Source organism: Pongo abelii, chromosome 20 (assembly GCF_028885655.2).
Source record: "Pongo abelii isolate AG06213 chromosome 20, NHGRI_mPonAbe1-v2.0_pri, whole genome shotgun sequence".
Classification (NCBI taxonomy): Eukaryota; Metazoa; Chordata; class Mammalia; order Primates; family Hominidae; genus Pongo; species Pongo abelii.
This window is the reverse complement of record NC_072005.2, coordinates 21760426-21782573: the sequence shown is the minus strand read 5'-3', so window position 1 is coordinate 21782573 and position 22148 is coordinate 21760426. Positions and strand designations below refer to the sequence as shown.

General features: G+C 40.2%; 1 long non-coding RNA gene across 2 annotated transcripts; it reads left to right on the top strand.

The window, feature by feature from the left end:
• Window positions 1-4855: 4855 nt before the first annotated feature.
• LOC100444989 (uncharacterized) lies at window positions 4856-21477 on the top strand. 2 transcript variants are annotated; one of them, XR_010138590.1, is made up of 5 exons: window positions 4880-5017; window positions 19951-20076; window positions 20162-20381; window positions 20502-20623; window positions 20877-21477. It is a non-coding gene; the product is annotated as an uncharacterized LOC100444989 (long non-coding RNA). The 2 variants fall into 2 exon arrangements; XR_010138591.1 differs by lacking the exon at window positions 20502-20623 and having other exon boundaries at window positions 4856-5017; window positions 20162-20292.
• The last annotated feature ends 671 nt before the right edge of the window (window positions 21478-22148 follow it).

The following is a 22148-nucleotide window of genomic DNA, read 5'->3' as shown; positions in this document are numbered from 1 at the left end:
CTTGGTATTATCCTCCTGATACTCAAAATGCTAGTCTCCCTACTGCACTGTATTCTCTCAAAAGTTATAAATGTTATCATGCATGAATCATCTCTAGAATGACAAATGGTCTCTCTTTAACTAGAATGACAACAATTGAGACATATGAAGACACCATAACCTATGAATGACATAATATGGACAAAACCCAAAAATGATGGAAATTGACAGTGGCACTAAGATCCTGAGTTTTTTTACACTCTGATCTACTATGTGAGAACTTTGCCAAAATGGGAGAATTTTTTAAACAAATTTATCGGAGGCCATCATTCTTAGCTTGTGTACTAGGTTCAAACAGAAAAACAAAACAAAAAAAGTAAGTCACTCATGCTAAATGTGATATAATCAAATTGAAAATTTCAGAAAATAGGTAGGACCGGGCACAGTGGCTCACGCCTGTAATCCCAGCACTTTGGGAGGCTGAGGTGGGTGGATCACCTGATGTCTGGAGTTCAAGACCAACCTGACCAACATAGTGAAACCCCATCTCTACTAAAAACACAAAATTAGGCAGGCGTGGTGACAAATGCCTGTAATCCCAGCTACTTGGGAGGCTGAGACAGGAGAATTGCTTGAACTCGGGAGGTGGAGGTTGCAGTGAGCTGAGATGGCACCATTGCACTCCAGCCTGGGCAACAATAATGAAACTCAATCTCAAAAACAAAAAGAAAGAAAAAAGAAAATAGGTACATCCTAAAACAGATCAGGTTTGTTTGTTTGTTTTGGTAAACAGCAGATTTCAACACAAGGAGTTTCCTTCTACTCTTTTAAAAATAAATAATAATAATAATAAAAAAATAATAATAACCTGAAGTCCTTGTTTCTACTTTAAAAAATCCACAGTTATGCTATTTCACAGTGGGATTTCAGACTAAATAAGTACTTTTTTTATAGTGAGAGTGATATTAATATCCAAGTTTTTTTTTTTTTTTTAGATGGAGTTTCGCTCTGTTGCCCATGCTGGAGTACAGTGTCGTGATCTCAGCCCACTGCAACCTCTGCCTCCTGGGTTCAAGAAATTCTCCTGCCTCAGCCTCCTGAGTAGCTGGTATTACAGGCACTCACCAACAGGCCTGGCTAATTGGTTTGTATTTTTAATAAAGACAGGGTTTCACCATGTTGGTCAGGCTGGTCTCAAACTCCTGACCTCAAGTGATCCACCCACCTCAGCCTTCCAAAATGCTAGGATAACAGCCATGAGCCATCACGCCCGGCCAATGTCTAAAGTTTTGGTCTATCTCTCAAAATTAAGAAGATGACCAAAGGGACAAATTATTAAATTAATTATACCATAAAGCTGCCCGCTTTCATGTTTAATTTTGGTCAATAGTTTTTATTTAAAATACTAAACTGAAACCTACCTGTATATGTAAATAGACTGTACCCATTCTTGTACTAATCACTGTGTTTTGGCCAGTAAAAGGACGTCAACTGTTCAAACCATAAGGCAACTCCCAAGCTGTAATCAATCTGGCTGTTTCTGTACCTGGCTTCCATTTTCCGTATGTCAATTTGCTTTTTCTGTTCATAAATTTTTCACCACCATGTGGCTATGCTGGAGACTCTCTGAGCCTACTCTGGATCCACAGGCTACCCAATTTGCAAATCATTCTTTTCTCAATTAAACTCTGATAAATTTGATTTCTCTAAAGTTTCTTTTTCTTTTTTCTATGATGAAAATAAATAATGTGTTCTTGGGCTTTGATTTTCTAAACTCATTCCTCAGCTATTTTTCAAAGTTATTATATGTCCATTCAAACGCTTCTGCAATTTTTTTGAGACAGTGTCTCTCTCTGTATCACTCTGGGTGGAGTGTAGTGGTACAACCAATGATGTCTCACTGCAACCTTAACATTTCAGGCTTAACCGATCCTCCTGCCTCAGCCACCCGAGGAGCTGAGATGACAGACATGCAACATCATGACTGGCCAATTTTTTAATTTTTTTTCATGGACACAGGTTCTTACTATGTTGCCCAGGTTGCATGTAAACTCCTGAACTCAAATGATTCTTTTATCTCAGCCTCCCAAACTGCTAGGATTACAGGTGTGAGGCACCCTGTGCTTCTGCAATTTCTTGAAAGGATTATTCCCAATCATAAATAGTACTATATGGGCACAAATTTTTTAAAAATCTGGCTTTTACTGTAGCAGCATCTCTCTCCAGGATTACAAGGATCTACAGCAGCCAAGAGTTTGATGCATGGGCTTTGGAGTCAGAAGAGTTGGTACTGAGTCTCAGGCCAGCCATTTAGTAGCTGTTGAGTCTTTGGACAAGTTTCTTGATGTGAAAGAGTTGTATAAACCACATATGCAAAAAAGGCATAATGATATTGATTGCAAAAATGGTAGCAATTTTTCATCCCTCCCATCCATGCCTATTGCCAGGTGCTCTTACAGCTGTTCCCATTGAGATACAGAATCTGTTTTCCCAACCCTAGATCTGGCTGGCCTTATTTGCTCAAGGCACTAGATACTTGTGAACACGACAGTGGGCTAGTTTGGGGCCTGGGCTCAAATGGTGTTGAATGCTTCTGTTTTTCTTTCAGAATGCTGCTGTCTCCATAAATAAAGTCCATGTTAGCCACCTAGAGGATAAAATACCATGAGGAGGAGTGGCAAGGTGCCCCTGTTGACAGATCTTGAAGCAGAAGCTCACTCCCAGAAGCACAGCTGCCTAGTCAACAAACAGCTGACAATAAATGTCTGAAGGAGCTCAGCTGGGAACAGAAGAATGGCCCCACTGAGCCTAGCCTAAGTGGCTGACCATCTCAATTATGAGCTAATAAGTTTTGGATGATTTGTTATGCTGCCATACCTAACTAATACATGCACTCAGTGCAGATTGGATGCCAAGATTTAAAGACATTTTGATTACTAGTCACCTTCTAACAGTGGGCACCCTAAAGGTACTGACTTTTTTCTGGATTTAAAGTTAAATGTCTTGTAAGGCAATGTTGACTAATGCAGGAATACTTGTAGACATGTATGCATGTGATTGGTGCTTATATGCACACAGTCCCCCGCACCACAGGAAAAAACCAAGAACGAGAGCCTGACCATTATGGCCAAGGCCAAATAGCCAAAGTTTGCTTTTAATCTATTTTCTTCATATCTAAAAATTGGAGGTCAATACTGTGGACAGGTCTGAAGACAGAGTTTTGTTCTCCTGTAGCCCCATCATTCTTCAGTGGGCTACCTGTGGTTATTTTATTCTTGTTACCTTCTGCTCTTTCTATGACCACTATCTGTTCCAGCCTTGGAACTGAAGACAGATGTTAGTTAGAAAGAGGCTGTTCCCTCATCTCGGGCATATGGGATATGATGAGGTTTCTCTTCAAATAGCCTGATCAATCTTTTATTCTTTAATTCATAGTACGCACACACACATTCCTTTTTTTCCTTTTTCTCCTTTTTCCTTTCTGCCTTTGTTAGATGCCCAGGCACGCCACAGTACCAGGCATTATCAGTACCAGCTCACATTTCTTCCCTTATTTGGAAAGAAGACTTTCTAGCTCAATACAGACACCCCTTCCCCTTCCTCTCTGCGTTCTTTTGCATGCCCACCTTATCTAAAAAAAATCAAATGTTTAGCCCACCAGGATTAGTTTAGATTGTATAACCCGACCCCGGCCAATGGGGAAAGGGTACAGTGGCAGGACTTGCATCAGGAATAAAGGCTCTTGTGCCCCTTTGTTCAGGTGTGCTCTCATGGCGACTGGCCAAGAACACACCCCTCTGTGCAAAACTAAAATTGCTTTGCTAGGAATCCTTTGTTCGGGTGTTCAATTTCCTTAGGATTTTGAGCGTTATTCCTAACAGGAAGAAAAGGGATATTCAGGCCTTTCACAGACCTGACAACAGAGCTACACTTCAATGTGACAGGTATTGACCATGTGTGGCTCCTGGGTGCCTGGAATGTGGCTGGTCTGAGCTGCAATTTGCAAGAAACGTAAAATGCAGAGTTAGTTTCAAAGATTTACTTCCATAAATATAAATATATACAACACATAGATAAAATATCTATATATAATATATAGATAAAAATACATAGTATAATGCAATATATAGATACATAATTATGTTATATGTAAATATATATCATTCATAATTATACATTGCTCACATATTAAAATAATATTTTGGATATATTGCTTTAATTAAATTGTTACAACAGACGGATGCGGTGTCTCACGCCTGTAATCCCAACACTTTGGGAGGCCGGGGCGGGCGTATCACGAGGTCAGGAGATGGAGACCATCCTGGCTAACACGGTGAAACGTGTCTCTACGAAAAATACAAAAAATTAGCCAGGCATGGTGGCAGACGCCTGTAGTTCCAGCTACTGGGGAGGCTGAGGCAGGAGAATGGAGTGAACCTAGGAGGCGGAGCTCTCAGTCGGCCGAGATCGCGTCACTGCACTCCAGCCTCGTCAACAGAGCGACTCCGTCCCAAAAAACAAAAACAAAGACAAAAAATCTCATGCTGCCTTCTCAAAGCCAGGAAGGTTATAAAACCTGAAATTTCAAAATCATTATTATTATATTCTTTTCATTTGTGAATAGCCATACAGTATATTATTTATAAATGTATATAACCTTATACACAAGATTACATGCAATACCCTGTGGGGTGGGCCTGGCTCAGCTCAGGGAGGAAGCCCTTCCTGAGCAGGCTGCAGCTTAGGCGGTCACTCTTTCTTCATTCAGCCCAGCGTTTGGTCACATCTTCTGTCAATCACGATCTGAGGAGACGCGGTTTAAGCGTTATCCAATCAGGAACACTGGGCTGGAAACCGTCCAATCAGGCACGCAGCTGGAGCGGGCAGGACAGCTTCCGGAATATGGGGGCGTTTGTCTCCCGCTGCAGCTGGAGCTGTAGGTTTAGTCTTCAGAGTCCCAGTCTCCGTGACCTTGTGACCTGCAGGTATTGGGAGATCCACAGCTAAGATGCCAGGACCCCCTGGAAGCCTAGAAATGGTGAGAGTGCCCGGTCCCACATCCCGAGAAAAGGGAAGGAGTTGATTGGAACTGGTAGGAAGCGGCTGTGGCGGGACTCGGGTCTCCCCTTAGTGAGCTCCACAGTCTGCGCCCGGAGTTCTCCTTGCCCAACTCGGCCTCAGTCCCCTTCAGCCATAGCATGGCGGCTGCGCTGACAGCAGGACCCTGGGCGTCCTGTCCCTTTCCTGCTCAGTGACACAGTGACGGTGCCCTGCCCTGGAGGCCTCTCTGGGCAGCTCTGCAGCCGCAGCGCCGCGTCTCTGGCCGATTGTGCAGGGACCACGGGAGGGTCGTCAGGGGAGAATCCCGACTCGGGTGAGCGATCATGAATGGGAAGAGTTTTGGTCCGTGGGGTTCCTAGTCCCTCTTTTCATCTATTAAAAATTTATGGAGTCACCTCAAAATATTAAAGAATTTAATCAAAGAGTGGCTCAAAAATTGTAGAGTACGCAGCTATGGGTTTTAGTTTGTGGTTCATGGGAGGAACTTGAAGGAAAGACTTTTATAAGGTCCATGATTAAAAAAAAACAAATGCAATAATCGGTTAGGTACAGTTACGTACTTTCTTTTTTTTTTGAGACAGTTTTGCTCTGTCACCCAGGCTGAAGTGCAGTGGCGCGATCTCAGCTCACTGCAACCTCTCGGTGTCAAGCGATTCTCCTGCCTCAACCTCCCGAGTAGCTGGCACTACAGGCAGTCACGTACTTTCTTAATTTCCACTTTGAGTGTGTAAATTTTCTGGTTATGTAATCAGAGTTTAATTGGCCATTTATAGTTAGTTGGTTAAGCCTAAATTTTGTTTTCCCCAATGCAATTTACAAAAATTTACAAAAAAAATATAAATTTGAGCATACACACTCCACAGGAGACTGATTTTTTTTCTCCCTGAATTTTTAAAATGTGTCCCAAGTGCGGTCTCAAGTCTACCCCTCATCCCCCATTCCTCCAGCCTAACTCGGGCTGGAAATAAAATACTAAATTTCCAGTTCCTTCTGACAATCCCAAATGCCAGCCTCCCTTCCCTAGTTCACATTGTCACCTATTTGTCCTTTAGTGTATATTTTCAATACTGTATATTTTTTTGCAAACCATTGGATGGCACATTTGAAAAGATTCGTTTTCTGTTTGTAAATATTTCCCATGAGAAGAAAGCAAAGAATAACCCCGACACTGTATTGTGTAAAATCTCTGTGCCTCTTTTTCTTTTACCTTCCCTAGGCACAGAGATCTTACGAGAATGCTTTGGGGTAAAGGTTTTTTTTTGGCGGGGGGGGTGGGGAAGCTTTATTGGGTGATGTGTCCTCAACCACCCTTTTGTTTTTTCTTGGTCATCAATTTCAGTACTGTCTGTGAATAAACCATTATATCAGCCATGGCTATGTCTGCTAGAGTGTCTAGGGAATATCAGGTCCTGGGTCGTTTTCTTTCATAGGACAGCCTGAGGTATGGAGTGTAGCCTCTCAAGGAAGCAGATGGATGCCCTGGGGCTGAGAGGAATCTCCTGGTGTGCTCTTCCGTTAAAAAATAACCCCTTGAGACATTAACATTGTTTTCACCCAACCCAGCTTTCATATCTTGGTGACACATTGCTGCTCAGCCAATCAGATGCTGGTATTAAGGGGAAAATGAAATAATTTCTGTCCCCTGGATTCTCTAAGATTTGTGAAAGAAAAAATAGTATCCCCCCAAAAAAACAAAAGAAAACCTGACCCCAGAGAGATGCTGCAAAAATTTGCGAAAGTAAAACTTGCGCCACTCACTGGAACATAGTGCAGTGTCTCCTGAGAGGTTAGTCATTGAGCAGTTAAGTGAGCAGGCTGGGATGGGAGAATCTCTCACGTGATTGGATGACCTGACTTGACACATGAGTCAGATACATCTGTTTTTTAATCAGCACTGCTACTCCCTGGGTTTGTCACCTTGAAAAGATTTGTTCACTTATATTGACTTCAATTTTTTTAAACTGTAAATTGCATTTTATTAGTACAGCTTGAAAGGTTCAAAAACATTTACAAAGGGCATAAAAGTGGTGGGTTTCAAAAAATATTAATATCTAATTATATATTTCATATGTTAAAAATTCTGACTTACCTTTTCTTTCCCAGAGAGAGTTTAGGAATTTTCTCAGGTGTGTTTTCTGTGGGTGATTTCAAACAGAATTCCAAGGCTCAGCTTTTAGAATGCTACCAAGGAAAATAATAGGGAAAATCTCCTTTGATTTTGGCTGTAGAAAATGAATACATTTCCACGAGGAAATATTGTAGCTAATTGGTGAGTTACATAAATTTATAAAACATTAGTTCCTCTTTCTGCAGGGTAAATTTCTGAGAGTGAATATCTCTGTTCTGTATCCTGTTACCTTGATTTCTGAGTTTCATACTAAATTTCATGAGATGAAACTTGGTACCTCCTAGAAGTTTTTCCCTATGACTAATTGTTTACTACATTATTTTTAATAGAAATAATACAATAATAAATTTATTATCTGAAAGGAATAGATACTTTTGCTGTTTTCATTGAGGTATAAAATGTAGGCCAGGTGCGATGGCTCATGCCTGTAATCCCAGCACTTTGAGAGGCCAAGGTGGGCAGATCACGAGGTCAGGAGTTCGAGACCAGCCTGACCAACATAGTGAAACCCGTCTCTACGTAAAATACAAAATTAGCCAAGTGTGGTGGCCTGCACCTGTAGTCCCAGCTACTCGGGAGGCTGAGGAGGTAGGATAATCACTTGAACCCAGGAGGCGGAGTTTGCATTGAGCCAAGACTGTGCCATTGCATTACAGCCTGGGTGACAGAGTGAGACTCTGTCTCAAAAAAAAAAAAAAAATGTAAGCACCTTATAATTTATTTTCCATATATGAACACTGGGTTTGAGTAATTTTGCTGAATTTTTCAAACACTTAGTTTCAAAAATCAAGTGTATAACTCTGACATGGAAATTAAAGCCTGAGCCCAGTGACTCCAAGAAAAAGCTAATATTGAGCCTGCAAAAGGAGGTTATTAAAGGCCCAGTTAGTTCTTTCTGGGGAGCCTCCCCTGCAGAAGTCCCAGCCTGCTCAGCCCAGCTATAAAAGAAGCCTTAATCCTGAGGGAAGCTACAGGCAGATGCTAGTAAGGTTAAGATAAAAGGAGACTGGGAGAATCTTACCAAAGATGAAGTTGTTAACTGTTTTGAGGCAGTTTCTTGACTTTTAAAAATAAAGTTGGATTTATATAAGAAAATTCAGTGTCCAAAGGAGTATTGCAACAGGAGGAAGTACCAACTATAAGATCTTTAAGGATTGCAAAGTTTAGGCAGACAAGGGCTTTCTTTCATAGGGAGGAGCAAACAAGCTTAGAAAGAAGTTGGGAGGGCAATGGCAAGTGGAGGGTAAAAAAATCGGATTTTAGATCAGAGAATGTTTTTCCCTGAAGTCAGCATGTTCTTAGGAGGGATATAGAATGAGATTTTATGTTGACTCAAAGTGAAGGTAGCTTAACGTTCAGGAGTTTGTGGGAAGGAGATAAACTTAGCTGAAGTTTGCTTTAGAAGTGTTTTATTTTGACCACTGAGGACAAATTCAGCTCCTCTTTTTTTTTTTTTTTTTTTTTTTTTTAAGATGGAGTTTTGCTCCTGTTGCCCAGGCTGGAAATGCAGTGGCATGATCTTGGCTCACTGCAACCTCCCCATCCCAGGTGCAAGCAATTCTCCTGCCTCAGCCTCCCGACTAGCTGGGATTGCAGGCATGCGCCACCATGCCTGGCTAATTTTGTATTTTTAGTAGAGATGGGGATTCTCCATGTTGGTCAGGCTGGTCTCGAACTCCCAACCTCAGGTAATACACCCGCCTTGGCCTCCCAAAGTGCTGGGATTACAGGTGTGAGCCACTGTGTCTGGCCCCTTTTTTTTTGAGAACAAGAAGAAAATGTGCAGAGTCTGTGTCTGGCTATGTGATAGGTAAGAAAAGACAGCACCATCTAAGTCATAATGGGAAGGGTGTTTCTTTCCATAAGCTGTTCCTGGAGCACACGATGGATGGATAATTTTATTAATCACAGCTATTTTCTAGGATTATGTATAAGCGTCATTTTTTCCCGGCTCTTTTTTTGGTCCTATGTTTTTTCCATTTGACTTTTCCTGGGTTGCGGCTTTTATAATAAACTGGTAAACATGCTGAGTTCTGTGAGTAGCTCTATCAAATTATTGAACTTCAGGGAGCTTATGGGAGTTCTGAATTTTTAAACAGTGGCTTACAAGCACAGATGGGCCCAAGGGGTTTGTGACTGGCATCTGCAGTGAGGACAATGTATTGAGACTAAGCCTGGAATCAGGTTCTGTGCTGACTCTGGGTAGGGTCAGAATTCAAATGTTAGACAATGGGTTGGTGTTGCAGAATTGCTTGGTGTACAGCTAACTCTACAGATTTGGTGACAGAGAAAAGATATGGAATCCTGGCTTGGACTAATCTCTGGGTGTCTGGGAATGGGAGGCTCTGCTCTCCTATATACAGGCTGTCACGCTGCTCATTGTCCTATGATTCTAGGTCTCCTCCCAGAGTGAGAGAGGATGAAAACTTAAGGAGCTCTGATGACAGACCCCCTTTTCCTACAGCTGCCACCACAGGATTCCCACCCACTCGTAAACATACCCACTAGACATTGACATGTCCACACCCCTCCCTGGACTAGGCACCACTGTCATGAACTTCACCATGGCATTTTTCATTCTAGTGTTTCTTGCCAAAAACCCACAAAAGTGTCTATAAGTCTGGCATATCCCCACACCCAGACACTGAATCTGCAGCAGAAACCTGTTTTCTCCACCTAGGGTTCTGGGCCACCTGTTGATAATCTCATCAGTCTACATGGACCCAGAAATAGCACAAACCAGTTCTACCTACATTAGACTCTCCCCCACTAATGGAGTTTTTACTTTTTAATGTTTATTTTTGGTTCAGGGGTACATGTGCAAGTTTATTATATAGATAAAACTGTCATGGAAATTTGGTATAGGTTATTTTATCACTGAAGTACTAAGCATAGTACCCAACAGGTATTTTTTCTGATCTTTATCCTTCCACTCTCTACTCTGAACTGGGCCTCAGTGTCTGTTCCTCTCTTTGTGTCCATGTTTTCTTTTTCTTTTTCTTTTTTTTTAAAGACAGATTCTTGCTCTGTCGCCCAGGCTGGAGTGCAATGGTGCGATCTCGACTCACTGCAACCTTGGCCTCCTGGGTTCAAGTGATTCTCCTGCCTCAGCCTCTCAAGTAGCTGGGATTACAGGCGTGCACCACCATGCACGGCTAATTTTTGTATTTGTAGTAGAGATGAGGTTTTGCCATCTTGGCCGGGCTGGTCTTGAACTCCTGACCTCTGGTGATCTGCCCACTTTGGCCTCCCAAAGTGCTGGGATTACAGGCGTGAGCCACCGCGCCCAGCCTGTGTCCATGTTTCCTTTTCTTTCTTTTTCTTTTTTTTTTGAGACAGAGTCTCACTCTGTCTCCCAGGCTGGAGTGCAGTGGCACGATCTCGGCTCACTGCAAGCTCCGCCCCCCGGGTTCACGCCATTCTCCTGCCTCAGCCTCCTGAATAGCCTCCCGAATAGCCTCCCGAATAGGCGCCTGCCACCATGCCCAGCTAATTTTTTATTTTTTTATTTTTTTTTAGTAGAGATGGGGTTTCACTGTGTTAGCCAGGATGCTCTTGATCTCCTGACCTCGTGATCCACCTGCCTCAGCCTCCCAAAGTGCTGGGATTACGGGCATGAGCCACCGCGCCCGGCCTCATGTTTTCTTGTTATTAGCTCTTAACTTATAAATGAGAACATGCGTTTGGTTTTCTCTTTCTGTATTAGTTTTCTAAGGATAATGGGCTTCAGCTCTGTTCATGTTGCTGCAAAGGACATAATCTTGTTCTTTTTTTATGGCCACATAGTATTCCATGATGTTTGTGTACCATATTTTCTTTTAAATGTTTTATTTTATTTTGGGGGGTGACCCAGGCTAGAGTGCAGTGGCACAATCTTGGCTCACTGAAGCCTCAACATCTTGTATTCAAGCAATCCTCCTACCTCAGCTCTCCAAGTAGCTGGGGCTACAGGTGCACGCCACCACGACTGGCTAATTTGTCTTTCTGTATTTTTTGTAGACCAACCAATGTTGCCTTGGTTGGTCTCAAACTCGAACTTAGGCAATCCACCTGTTTTGACTTCCCACATTCTGGAATTATAAGCATGAGCCACTTTGCCCAGCCATACCATGTTTTCTTTATCCGGTCTGCCATTTTTGATGAGCATGTTGATTCCATGTCTTTGCTATTGTGAATAGTGCCACAGTGAACATGCATGTGCATGTGTCTATGACAGAATAACTTATATTTCTTTGGGCAATTATGAGGTTGCTGGGTCAAATGGTAATTCTGTCTTCAGTTCTGTGAGGAATCACCACACTGCTTTTCACAATGGTTGAACTAATTTACACTCCCACAAGCAGTGTATAAGCATTCCCTTTTCTCCACAACCTTGCCAGCATCTGTCATTTTTTAACTTTTGAGTAATAGCCATTCTGACTGGTGTGAGAAAGTATTTTGCTGTGGTTTTTCTTTGCATATCTCTACTGATTGGTGATGAGCATTTTTTCATATGCTTTTAGCCACACATATATCTTTTTTTAAAAAGCATCTGTTCAGGCCAGACGTGGTGGCTCATGCCTGTAATCCCAGCACTTTGGGAGGCCGAGGCAGGTGGATCATGACATCAAGAGTTCAAGACCAGCCTGGCCAACATGGTGAAACCCTGTCTCTACTAAAAATACAAAAATTAGCTGGGCATGGTGGTGCGTGCCTGTAATCCCAGCTACTTGGGAGGCTGAGGTGGGAGAATTGCTTGAACCGGCACCCGGGAGGCGGAGGTTGCAGTGAACCGAGATAGCGCCACTGCACTCCAGCCTGGGAGATGGAGCAAGACTCCGTCTCAAAAAAAAAAAAAAAAAGATCTGTTCATGTCCTTTGCCTACTTTTTAATAAGTTTTTTTTCTTATAAATTTAAGTTCATGGATTCTGGATATTAGATCTTTGTCAGAAGCATAGTTTGCAAATATTTTCTTTTATTCTGTAGGATGCCTGTTTACTCTGTTGATAGTTTCTTTTGCTGTGAAAAAGCTCTTTAGTTCAATAAGGTTCCATTTGTCAATTTTTGCTTTTGTTGCAATTGCTTTTGATATCTTCTTCATAAAATATTTGCTAGTTTCTATGTCTGGAATGGTATGATTTAGGTTACCTTCCAGGAAATTTTTTTTTTTTTTTTTTTTTTTTTTTTTTTTGAGATGGAGTCTCACTCTGTCACCCAGGCTGGAGTGCAATGGCGCAATCTCGGCACACTGCAACCTCTGCCTCCCTGGTTCAAGCAATTCTCCAGCCTCAGCCCCCTGAGTAGCTGGGATTACAGGTGCCTACCACCACGCCCAGCTAATTTTTATATTTTTAGTATAGACACAGTTTCACCATGTTGGCCAGGCTGGTTGCGATCTCCTGACCTCAGGTGATCTGCCTGCCTTGACCTCCCAAAGTGCTGGGATTACATGCGTGAGCCCCACACCCGGCCTATTTTTTTTCTTTATAATTTTAAATTTTACATTTAAGTCTTTAATTTATCTTGAGTTGATTTTTGTATATGGTGTAAGGAAGCGATCCATTTTCAGTCTTCTACATAGTGCTAGCTAGTTATCCCAGCACCATTTATTAAATAGAGAATTCTTCACACATTCCTCTTGTCAGCTTTGTCAAAAATCAGATGGTTGTAAATGGGTGGCATTTCTGAGCTCTCTCTATCACATTGGTCTATAAGTCTCCTTTTGTACCAGTAGTACCATGCTGCTTTGGGTTTCTATAGCCTTGTAATATAGTTTGAAGTCAGGTAATGTAATGCCTCTAGTTTTGTTCTTTTTGCTTAGGATTGGTTGGCTATTTGGGGTTTTTTTGTTTGTTTGTTCCATGTAAATTTTAAAATAGTGTTTGTTAGTTCTGTTCAGAATGTTTTGGTAGTTTGATAGGAATAGCATTAAATTTCATTAGGCCTCATGCCCTTTTTTTTTTTTTTTTGAAACAGGCTGCCACTCTGTCACCCAGGTTAGAGCTCAGTGGCCCCATCTCGGCTCACTGCAATCTTCATCTCTCTGGTTCAAGCAATTCTGTCACCTTAGACTCCCATGTAGTTGGTACTATAGGCGTGCACCAAGATGCCTGGCTAATTTTTGTATTTTTTGGTGGAGATGGGGTTTCACCATTTTGGCCAGTCCAGTCCTGAACTCCTGACCTCAAATTACCTACCCATCTCTGCCTCCCAAAGTGCTGAGATTGTAGGCGATGGCGATGGACACCATGCCAGGCCAGTATGACCATTCTTGTCATAGATATCTTTCACCTCCCTAGTTAGCTGTATTTCTAGATATTTTATTCTTTTGTGTCGATTGTGAATGAGATTGTGTTTTTGATTTGGCTTTTGGCTTGGATGTTGTTGAAGTACAGGGGTGCTACTGATTTTTGTACATTTCTTTTGTATCCTGAAACTTTGCTGGAGTTGTTTGTTGGTTTAAAGAGCTTTTCCAAGACTAGAGGGTTTTGTAGATACAGAAAGATGTCATCTGCCAACAGTGTTAGTTTTATTTCCTCTCTTCCTGTTTGGACCTTTCGTTTCTTTCTCTTGCCTGACTGCTCTGGCCAGGACTTCCAATTCTATGTTGAATAAAAGTGGTAAGAGAGGACATCTTTGTCTTGTGTCAGTTTTTAAGAAGGAATGCTTCCAGCTTGTGTCCATTGAGTATTTTGACTGTGGATTTGTCACAGATAACTTATTATTTTGAAGTATGTACCTTCAATGCCTAGTTTTTTGAGGGTTTTAAACATGAAGGATGTTAATTTTTATTGAAAGCTTTTTCAGCATCTATTGAGATAATCTTGTGGTTTTTCCCTTTAGTTCTGTTTAAGTGATGAATCACATTTATTGATTTGTTTATGTTGAACCAACCTTGATTCCAGGAATAAAGCCTACTTGATGATAGTGGATTAGCTTGTTGATGTGCTGCTGCATTTGGTTTTTTTGGAATCAGTGTGCATGAAGGATTTTGCCCTGAAGTTTTCTTTTTTTGCTTTATCTTTGCCAGGTTTTGGTATCAGAATGATGGCTCTTATTATATAATGAGCTGGGGAGGAGTCCCTCCTCAATTTTTTGTAATAGTTTTAGGAAGTGTAATACCAGCTTTTCTTTGTACATCTGGTGGAATTCAGCCATGAATCTGTGTGGTCCTGGGCTTTTTTTGGCTGGTAGGCTATTTACTACTAATTCAGTTTTGGAGCTTGTTATTGTTCTATTCTGGGCTTTAATTTGTTTTTGTTTAATATTAGGAGGATGTGTTTGTCCAGAAATTTATCCATTTCTTTTAGATTTTTTAGTTTGTGTGCATAGAGGTGTTCATAGTAGACTTCAGTAGTTACTTGCATTTTTGTGGGGTCAGTGGTAATGTCCCATTTGTCATTTCTTGTGTTTATTTGAATCTTTTTCACTAATTTTGCTAGTGGTTTATTTGGATCTTCTTCACTAATCTTGCTAGTGGTTTATTTATCTTATTGATTTATTTAAAAGATTTAACTCCTGGATTTCTTGATCTTTTGAATCACTTTTTTTTTTTTTTGAGACAGAGTCTTGCTCTGTTGCCCAGGCTGGAGTGCTTTGGCACAATCTCGGCTCACTGCAATCTCCACCTCCCAAGTTCAAGCAATTCTCCTGCCTCAGCCTCCTAAGTAGCTGGGATTACAGGCATGCACCACCACACCCAGCTAATTTTTTGTATTTTTAGTAGAGACGGGGTTTCGCCATGTTGGTCAGGCTGGTCTCAAACTCTTGACCTCATGATCCGCCCACCTTAGCCTCCCAAAGTGCTGGGATTACAAGCGTGAGCCACCATGCCTGGCCTTGTATGACTTTTTGCGTCTAAATCTCCTTCAGTTCTGATCTGAGTTTGGTTATTTCTTGTCTTCTGCTAGCTTAGGGGTTGGTTTGCTCTTGCTTCTCTCATTCTTTTATTTATGATGTTGAATTGTTAAATTGAGATCTTTCTAACTTTTTGATGTGAGCATTTAATCCTGTAAATTCTCCTTTTAACCTCACATTAGCTGTGTTGGAGAGATTCTAGTATGTTGTATCACTGTTCTCATTTGTTTTAAAGAACTTCTTGATTTGTGCCTTAATTTCATTATTTACCCAAAAGTCATTCAGATGAAGGTTGTTTAATTTTCATGTAATTGTATCTTTTCAAATGTTTTTCTTTGTGTTGAATTATATCTTTATGAAGATGTGGTCTAAGTGAGCATTTAGTATGATTTTGGGATTACTGAATTTGCCAAGGATTGTTGTATTTCTGATTGTGTGGTCAATTTTAGAGTATGTCACATGTGGTAATGAGAAGAATGTATACGATGTTGGTTTTAGATGGAGAGTTTTATAAGTGTCTATTAGGACTATTTGGTCAAGTGTTGAGTTTAGGTCCTATATCTTTGTTAATTTTCTGTCTCAGTGATTTGTCTAATACTGTCAGTGGGGTGTTGTATTATTGTGTCAGAATTGACATCTCTTCATAGGACTTGCTTTATTCAAGTGCACCCATAGATTTGTTTAAAACACTTTCTTTCTTCTGCTTTTTTCTTCATAAACATTCTTTTAAGTGCACATAGGGTGCCCGAGGTTACTATTTAAATGCCTGAATCCCATGTCTACTGAAATTCAGGTGTCCAAGAATTCAAGAGCACATCCAGAGACTTGGCTATTGTAGCCAATTGGAAATACCCCTGTGGCATAGAGAACAAAATTCCATATAGGGTCCACTGTGTACTCCAGTTCTGTTCGGATTCACCGTTTTTGGAGGCCTTATTAGATCTGACCCACCCCTGGAGTGTTGCCTCTCAGAACTGATTAGAAGAGATGAGTTTTTGCTGGGGAATTCTGATGCCTTTCTAGAGCTGGTGCTCACGATTTCCTAAAACCCAAAAGCAGATAAATAGGAAAAATAAAGTATGTGTTTTAGGGTCTTAATTTTTATTAAAACCAGTGGTTGCAGAGACATTCCATTTAGCAACTTGTTTTCTATTCCTGCAGATCCAGTAGTTGTTCCACAAGTCACAAAAATTAAATATAAACACCATAAAAATTTGTCTAAACTCCATTAAACTTTTCCTTTCTATATTCCTCTCCTCTGTTCTATGTTTAGCTTTTATTCTCTACAGTTTTTTAAAAACCAATAATAGAGAAACAGAAGAGGAAATAAAAATGCTGGGCCCTTTATCTAAATTTGGGGAATTGTTAATCTCTTAGTACCAACTTTCAGGGTGTTTTGAGGATTAAATCATATAATGTGTTATTCCCAGCACAGTGCTTTGTAACATACTCTTGAGCACATAGCAAACATTGCAATAGTACACGTGTACATGTTGTTTTTCTAATGCAGACTCATTCAGACACTGCTGCCTTCTGTTTCCTCTGTAAACTTTTAGAGAGCCAGGAAAGAATATGAAACTTTAGGATGGAGATTGGTTGTCTTCATTTGTACCAGAAGTATTTGTGTTACAACAAGAGTGCTGAGTGTAAGGGACTCTGTGCTGGACCTTTCTCTATTTTTTTTTTTTGAGATGGAGTCTCACTCTGTCACCCAGTCTGGAGTTCAGTGGCATAATCTCGGCTCACCGCAACCTCCGTCTCCTGGGTTCAAGTAATTCTCCCTGCCTCAGCCTCCCAAGCAGCTGGGATTACAGGCACCTACCACCACCTCCAGCTAATTTTTGTATTTTCAGTAGAGACAGGGTTTCGCCATGTTGGTCCGGCTGGTCTGGAACTCCTGATCTCAGTTGATGTGCCTGCCTCAGTCTCCTAAGGTGCTGGGATTACAGGCATGAGCCACTGCACCTGGCCTGTGCCTGCTTTCTCTAATTAATGCCAATAATGAGTCCAGGAGTAGCAACATCAGCATTGACAGAGGACTGGTTTAAAACTCATTTGGACCCTTTCCAAACCTCAGAATCACATTACATAAAATGGGGCTAAATTTACAAGTGATTTTTGAGCTCATTAAAGCTTGAGAGGTCCAAGCTGGCCAACCCTGTCTCTACTAAAAATATCAAAATTTGGCTGGGTATGGTGGCTCACACCTGTAATCCCAGCTCTACTAAAAATACAAAAAATTAGTCAGGCATGGTGGCAGGCGCCTGTAGTCCCAGCTACTCGGGAGGCTGAGGCAGGAGAATGGCCTTAACCTGGGAGGCAGAGCTTGCAGTGAGCTGAGATTGCACCACTGCACTCCAGCCTGGGCAACAGAGTGAGACTCCGTCTCAAAAAAAAAAAAAAAAAAATTAGATGGACATGGTGGCTCATGCCTGTAATCCCAGCTACTTGGGAGGCTGAGGCATGAGAATCACTTGAACCCAGGAGGCAGAGGCTGCAGTGACCCAAGATCATGCCATTGCACTCCAGCCTGGGTGACAGAATGAGACTCTGTCTCAAAAAAAAAAAAAAAAAAAAAAAGCTTGAGAGGTAATGCCAATTTGCAGAAATCTCTTTACTTGTGCCCTTTGCACAGGTTCTGTTTATTGTTCTGGGTGGAAGCATCCATGTTGTTTTAATTAACTAGCTCATGTGACTCTAAGTTGAGGCCAGAATCAGGTATGAGGGCTTCAAGATACATTCATGAGAGGTAAATTCCACCTTTGCACTAAAGGGTGGTCACAGGCCCTGCTCGCTGTTTGGGTTTGGTTGGGACAGGGCAATGTTGGCCACATTTTCATTACTGTAGCAGAAATTGCTGGTGTCTGTGGCAGGGGAGGACACCTGAGGACAGGAAAGGAGAAACTTACATTTTTAGCTTCATGGAGCAGTTCTTTGTTCCAGAATCTCTTCTGTTAGACAGAAATGAGGGGACTTTTTCTGTAAGCCTTGGTTCTTCTGCCTGTGAGTATGGTGGTAGCAGGTAAACAGGCGGTGCTGACACCTTTAAGGGCATATTCTCAAGATGCAGTTATAATTTGTCCAGAGAATCTCATCTGAGCAGGAATTTCAGAGGAGGAGGAGAAAGAAGAGAAAATGGCTTTTTTTTTTTTTTCAGCTAAACATGTCTCAAATCATCTGTGTCCACTTTTCCTCCTGGTATACCATGCGTTTAGTACCTGCAAACTTTTACTTTTTACTTGTGCTTTTCCTCCTTAATGAGTTTAACTACTTTTTAAAATCATTATAGTAGTCAAGGGTCTCTGAAAAATATTTTTTATATATCAGAGTTTTTTTTTTATATTCTCTACATCATGGCTTATATACCATGCAAAATTTTCACTATGAATTTATAAGTTGCAATATTAAAAATGTTCCCTTCATTGCTGTTGAACATGGGAAGGTGTGGATACTCAATATTCCTGTTGGTAAAAGCTGGGGTTTTTAGTGTAGATGGAGAATGTATAGTGTGAAGGTTTGATCTGTGTTCTCTATTAGCTCTATGCAGAACAGGATTAAAAAAATGCTTATTTAAACAGGATGACATTTATTACCCAAAATCTTCTAGAAAAAAATATTAGGAGATACCTGCTCTCTAGAGTGCTTAAGAAAGACTACTTAAAATCACTATTAAAAGTTACAGGACATGGGAGATATCTATATCTTGAACTTTGCATAAAACTGATGGTGTTTTGTTTGTTTGTTTTTGAGACGTAGTCTAGCTCTGTCTCCCAGGCTGGAGTGCAGTGGTGTGATCTTGGCTCACTGCAAACTCCGCCTCCCAGGTTCACGCCATTCTCTTGCCTCAGCCTCCCGAGTAGCTGGGACTACAGGTGCCTGCCACCACACCCAGCTAATTTTTTTTTTTTTTTTTTTTTTTTTAGCAGAGACGGGGTTTCACCATGTTAGCCAGGATGGTCTTGATCTCCTGACCTCGTGATCAAGTGCTGGGATTACAGGCGTGAGCCACTGCACGTGTCCAAAACTGATGGTTCTTTATGGTTAAATTCAGACTATAATTTGCTTTTGGGGTGGCAGTATCACAGCAGTGATGCTGTGTCTTTTTGTGTGTAGCAGCACATCATAAAAATTTGTCCTAGTGCACTTGATGTTAGTGATTCACTTGGTTAAAGAGCTTGCTCACAGATTTTTTCACTGTAGAGTTAATTATGTTTCTGTTTATTATTAAGTATCTTTATGTAGCAGATGTGCATAAATCATCATATTTAATCTGGCAGCTGCCCTTCTTTCTTAGGTTTTCTTTGCTTATATCTGTCTTTGGAAAATGAAGGCTCTCATCTTTGTTTACAGGCCAGAAAAACCGGGAAAAATACTTTCACTTACTGGATGTCTGAGAAAATAGTATTTTTGGGTCAAAAACATTGGTATTACTGGTGGGCTTGTTAGAAATTCAGCAACTCAAACTTTATTCCAGATCCTCTGAAAAAATAATCTGCATTAACAAGATTTTCAGTTTATTGTACACATTAAAATTTGAGAGGTACCTGCTAACTCAGCATGTCTCTTTGATCTGAAAAATATGCACAATTCATTCTGTATGGTGTAAATATAGCACTAAAAAATGTACATGTTTGTGTTCATGCCTCTAATTTAAAACTTCATTATTCAGAAAAATATCACATATACACTGATGTTGTGGATCTTATGCCATTGTTTTTTCTCAGATTAGAGAATACATCAGGGAATACTTCTGTGTTGAAAATTATTTTATTGGATAATTTCAGTCACTCCTATAAGTCCAGAACCAGTTCTTTTTACTCTTTCATTTCACACTGAGTCAAATTTAAAATTCTGCCCATGGTCACCTGCTAAATGTGTATGTGTGTGTTTGTGTGTGTGTGTGTGTGTGGTGTGTGTGTGTATGTTGTGTGTGATTCTTTTTCAGAGACCATTGACATTTAGGGATGTGGCATAGAATTCTCCCTGGAAGAGTGGCAATGCCTGGACACAACACAGCAGAATTTATATAGAAATGTGATGTTAGAAAACTACAGAAACCTGGTCTTCCTAGGTGAGGGTAATAATTTCTAATATACCCTAAATGTTTCATTTCTTTGTAGAATGTTTTTTGGTAATTTATGCTTTGCACAAATTAGTTTCAGATCCCTGTTTTCAAGAAAATCTTGGGGATTTGTCCGTGTAAAAAATAATTTCTTCATGATGTTTCATCTTGACCTGAGCTTTCTACATTCCTGAGCTGATCTGAATACTTCAATCTAAATTAGTGGTAATTCCAGAAATTTAGTGGCATAAAATATAGTTGCCCACAGCTTAAAATCTGAGTGCCACCATCAATTTTTGATTTAGTAGTACCAGGTACTAAAATTAAAAACCTACACATTTAAAATATTTTCTAAATATTTAGAAATTTGTGTTATAAATTAGCATTTTGGGGTTAACTTACTAGAATATTCTTTTTTTTTTTTTTTTTTTGAGATGGAGTCTCGCTGTGTAGCCCAGGCTGGAGTGCAATGGTGTGATCTCAGTTCACTGCAACCTCTGCTTTCTGGGTTCAAGCGATTCTCCTGCCTCAGCCTCCCGAGTAGCTGGGACTACAGGTGTGTGTCACCATGTCTAGCTAATTTTTTGTATTTTTAGTGGAGACGGGGTTTCACTGTGTTAGCCAGGATGGTCTCGATCTCCTGACCTTGTGATCTGCCTGCCTCATCCTCCCAAAGTGCTGGGATTACAGGCATGAGCCAACGCACCCAGCCCTAAAATATTCTGTTACATTCTTTTTACTGAGCACATTACTAAGTTGGTAATTACAGAATATATGCAAATTTATGTTATTTATTTTTAATAAAACAGGTATTGCTGCCTCTAAGCCAGATTTCACCTGTCTGGAGAAAGGAAAAGAGCCCTGGAATATGAAGAGACATAAGATGGTAGATGAAACCCCAGGTAGATGAGAGTGAACACAACAGATGACACAGATGAGAGGTCCAAAGGTCAAGGAGAAAAGCCAGTTTTTAAAATGTGATTTGGGAAGCTATGTTCCGAAAGAAATAGTTTCTGAAAGCTGTTTTTTGTTTTTGTTTTTGTTTTTAAATTTTTCTCTCACGTAGGGGCATTTTCTGTCTTAGGCTTTTAAATTCTGTGAGGATTCTACTTTCCCTTCAGTGAACTTCCTTCAAGTTTACAGTGAGCGCCAGAGTCCTCGTTGTGGCATATAAGAGACTGTGCAATTTGACCATTTCTTCATTATTTTTGGGGACACACAAATATCTGCATAATTTTGAGAAATTCTATGTTAACCTGTTTTTTAAGTTCTCTTTTTGCATCCTGTCTGAAATGTGTGAGAGTAGTGATTTCAGTTCCATTAGGGGTTTTTTTGTTGTTGTTAATTTTTTCTGCATGTTCCCTCATGTTTGTATTACTATAGTCTTGAAATATAGTTTGAAATTATAAAGTAGGGTGTCTCTCTGCTTTGTTCATTTTTCTCAAGATTGCTTTGGCTATTCAAAGTTTATTGTAGTTTCATGCAAATTTTAGGATAGTATTTTCTATTACTGTGAAAAAATACCACTGAAATTTTGATAGGGAGGTTATTGAATCTGTAGATCACTTTGGATAATATGGCACTTTAACAATATTTATTCTTTCAATCCGTAGACATGAAATATTTTTAAATTTATGTGTCTTCTGATTTCTTTAATATATGTTTAATTGTAAAGATTTTTAACTTCCTTCCTTAAATTTGTTTGCAGAAATTTATTATTTTAATGCTATTGTGAATAAGGTTGTTTTCTTCCTCTTTTATCAGATAGTTTGTTTTAAGTATATGGAACCATAACTTGTATCTTAATTTTATATTTTGCTAATTTACTGAGGGTATTTGTTAGTTTAGAAAGGTTATACTATACTGCTCGTGGTTTTTTTTATATCTAACATTATATAATCCATCAACAGCAACTTTTTACTTATTTGTCTTCAATTTCAATGACTATTTTTTATTTTTTAACTAATTGTTTTGCCACACACTTCCAGTGATATATTAAAATAGAAGTGTTAACAATGGGCACAATATAGTTTTGCATTGGTGTCTGTGAATTTGAAGGAGCAAACACTGCTTCAGGTTTT